Raw genomic sequence first — 3,903 nt, 5'->3', positions numbered from 1 at the left:
GAGAATGGAGGGAAAAGGGTTTGGTTCTGGCTATCCCCCCCTGGGGGGTGATTTCTCACTTCCTGTCTCTGTCTCTCTGGCGAGCGCATGCATCCTGTAGCAAAACCTCTCAAAAAACAAACAAACCAAAAAGTATCTCTCCCTGGTCAAATTAAAAAATAAAATAAAGGTCTCTGCCCACAATGTCCCCAGTCTAATGAAGACTTCAATCACAGATAGAAAACTGTGATCTAACGGGCTTTGCTGGAAGAACATCCCATGTCCAGGAGCCTAGGGAAGGCTTTGCCCAGGAGGGGATGCTCAAGCTGAATTCACAGGCCTCCCCCAACAAGGGCCATCGGCAGCTCCATGGGGGTCTTTACCTGCAGCCATGAGCCCAGGGCTCAGAGGACAAGCCCGATGAAGTGATCCTGGGATCCAGCAACCACAAAGGGTCAGAGTAGGAGGCCAAGCAGCCTGCCTCATCGTCCTTCACCCCCCATGGGCGTCGAGACTTCCACCCTCAGAGTGGAGTTGAAGCCAGTGTCCCAGTGTGCCCAGCCAGGGGCAAGGGCTACTCCCAAAAGCCCATTGGAGACCTAGACCACCCCTCCAGGAGACAGACTGTGTGTCACTGGGCACACAGACACCTTCTGCGTTGTGTCGAGCCCTGATGATATGGGTGACTCTCCAAGGATGCTGAGGTTCAAGTTTCCGGGACGTTCCGCTCCAACCCGCTCCCAGCCCCCGTTCCAGGTGTGTGTGTTGGGGACAGCACCAGACCCTCCGGCAGGCATATCTCCCTGTAAGAGAACAAGCTGGCATGGTTGGTGGGTATCATAAGCAGGCTTTGTATCCCAAGTGTCCCCTGTCCTCATTCATTCCCGCTGAGGCCTGAGGTGGCTGATGCGCTGGTGAAGGCTACCCAGGAAGGCCTGCCTCATCCCCTCCCAGAAGAACATACTCTCCAGAGTCCGGCCACCTTCAAACTTCAGGGAGGGCTGGGTCACGTTTACCTCCATGTGGTCAGGGTTGAGCTGAATCTGAGCCAAGTCTGGGAAGACCCTCCCTGCCAATCTGTGGGCCGCTGGGACCAGCAGATGGTGTAATGGTTAGGTCACTGGACTCCCACCTAGTCAACCACGGTTCAAGTCCTGGACCCAGCGGCTTAAAATTCACCCCCTGCGTGTATGCATGCGTGCAAATCTTCAAAAAGAAAATGGAGGAGAAGGGATTGTGGTGTGGCCATCCACTCTGGGGATGAGATGATTTCTTGCTTTCTGTCTCTGGTGAGCACACATGCCCTATAGCAAAAGTCTCTATTAAAAAAATGTTTAAAAAGCGGTGGGCCTCTGTTCACCAGGCTCTGTCTCAGCTTGGAGTCCCCAGTTTTACTCTAGGAGTGGGAGGGGAAGATCTTTAAGCCAGCGTTTTTGTGATTCAGTGGGTTCTGCTTCTCTGCTTCTTCACCTGTCCAGCTGTGACCAGGACAGACCTGGAGGGACGATCTCCCAGCTGCGAACCCACCTGCCCCTCTGATGAAGGGTCCAGTCCAGCTCCGCCTGTGCCTGGCCAGGGCAAAACACTCACCCTCTGGGCACCCCAGCTTTCTCAGCTGGGAACGGAGAGAGAGAGACAGCAAACGCCCTGGTCCCAAGCGCTGTGCGTTGGCCGGTCCTGACCAATGCCCTTTCATCATTGCACTGCTTCCTAGTGGCCCACAGTAGTGCTTTTGTGTCGGGCAGGCCTGCGAGCGAGCGCCGGGGCCTGGGCCTCAGCTTCTCCCTCTCTGTGGTCAGTGGTGGGGATCTGAGACCTGGAATGCAGGCCTGTTGGGGCGGGTCCTCTGTGTGGGGGAAGGGTGCCCTCTGACCCCAGAGGCCCAGGCCTGGCTAAGATCTCAAGTTTCCATGGAGAAGGGAGTGAACTGGGCAGGGGGGAGGGGAGAGCCTGCAGGTCCCTGGGGCCTGGCAGGGTGAGGGGGTCCCCAAGGCGGATCCTAGATGCTTTGACAATGTCATTGCACTGCTTCTAAGAGCACAGTAGTGCAACCTCGTCAGAGCACCTGCGGTCAGCAGGGGGGAAACCCCAGCACCCCCCATACACGTAGGCAGGGCGGGAAGCTCAACCATAGATGGGGGGAGGGGCCAGAGACCGCGACATCGGGCCAGGGCAGAGGACCCCAGTGTGGCGGCTGTCCTCAGACCCAGGGCACCCGGATCTTAGAAGGCTCCTAATTGCGGTGAGGGAGACTCCAGACTCTCGGAGGGGGCAGCTCTGACCCCGGAGCGAGAGCTGCCCGGCTGGACGGGGGAGGGGGCGCGCACACAAAGGAGAGGGGCCCGGGCTTGGCGGCTTTCCGAATTCCTCTGGCGCTTGAGGTGGGGTGGGTATAGCCCCAGGACCCTGCGCCCTGACCTGACCTGCTGCTCCGAAGAAGGGTGACCCCACCCCGGACGGTGTGCCCCTTTCTACTTAGGACTCCATCCCTGCCCCCTTCTCCTAACTTGGGCTCCGCGTTCTTTCCGAACAGATTCTTCTGCCCGGAGGCCCAGACGAATGGGGGGGACTTCCTGACCTTCTGGAGTTCTCTTCCCAGAAAGGGGGTCTCGGGCTGCGCCACTCCACACTTCCCACCGGGTAGGGCCGCCCTGCCCGCGCCCCCAACCTCAGACCCGGCTACTCACACGGACAAGACGCTTCTTCCGCCCAGGGTCGGGCCAGGGCGCGGAAGGCTAGCAGGAGCGAGGTCCCGACGGTCACCCTCCTCGGTGGTCCCTACCCGGACGACCCCGCACCTCGTGGCGCCCTCTCGACCACCGGCTCCATCTTTAACCCGCTGACGGTCGGAGGGGCAGGGCCGCGGGCTCCCTAGCCTAGCTCTTCGTTCATTGGCCGGCGCCGGCGCGGAGCGTCGCCTCTCGCACGCCTATTGGCTGAGACCAGAGCGATTTCAAAATAGCCTGCGGGCTCCGATTGGCCCGGCGCCGGCCGAGTCTCGGGCTCGGTGGTTTTAACAATGAGTTCTACAAACACTTTCTCCCCATTCATAACTTATCAAAAGGAACTTTGCCCGCCTTTTCTCGGCTCCGATGTCTGAGAGTTTTCTAGCTACACGCGAGAAAGCGCTTGGAAACCTAGTGGGAAGCGCCGCGCGTGCGGATGAGCCTCGGGCGTAGCGGACTGCGACCCTGGGGAAAGGCCCGAACCCACGGCCAAGCCCATAGTCAAAAGGGGCAGGAGGCTGCTTCGTAGTGCTCTGCGACTTCTCCCAGTGCTTTCTGGGTGGGATACTTGGATGCGGCGGGGTTCTGAGCAGGGGTAGCTCTCTCCCCACCCAACTTCACCCCATCGCCTGGCGGACCCGAGTGGGCTTGCCTGGAATCTCTTAAGTAGGGCTGAGAGCAGAGGCCCAGTCCTGGGGCCCCAGGGAATCTTGAGGCTCTGTGGGAGGAACAGTGAAAGGGGTGTTGACTTGGGCCACACCGCGAGATCTTGATCCACATTGGGGATAAGCATTCATTATGGGTATGTGTCACCAGGCCCTCAAGCAGCTCGTGTGTGTGTGTGTGTGTGTGTGTGTGTGTGTGTGTGTGTGTGTGAGAGAGAGAGAGAGAGAGAGAGAGAAAGGAAGAGAGGGAGGAGAGACAGAGACAGAGAAAGATGGAGGGATGAGCTTAGGCAACTATGCATCATCTCCCCTTCCTGTTTAACCCCAGTCCAATGCTGAGAGCAAACGTTTTGGGCATAGACAGAGCTGGTTTTGCCTTTTTTTTTTTTTTTTTTCTTTTCTTTTTTTTGGAGAGGTTTCTGCTATAGGGCCCGTGCACTCGCCAGACAGACAGAGAGAGACATAGAGCTAGAAAGCGAGAGATCACCCCCCCAGGGGGGATGGCCACGCCGCAATCCCTTCTCCTCCATTCT

This window comes from Tupaia chinensis, unplaced genomic scaffold, assembly GCF_000334495.1.
Source record: "Tupaia chinensis unplaced genomic scaffold, TupChi_1.0 Scaffold000024_1, whole genome shotgun sequence".
Lineage (NCBI taxonomy): Eukaryota > Metazoa > Chordata > Mammalia > Scandentia > Tupaiidae > Tupaia > Tupaia belangeri.
Note: the sequence above shows the minus strand (reverse complement) of the source record.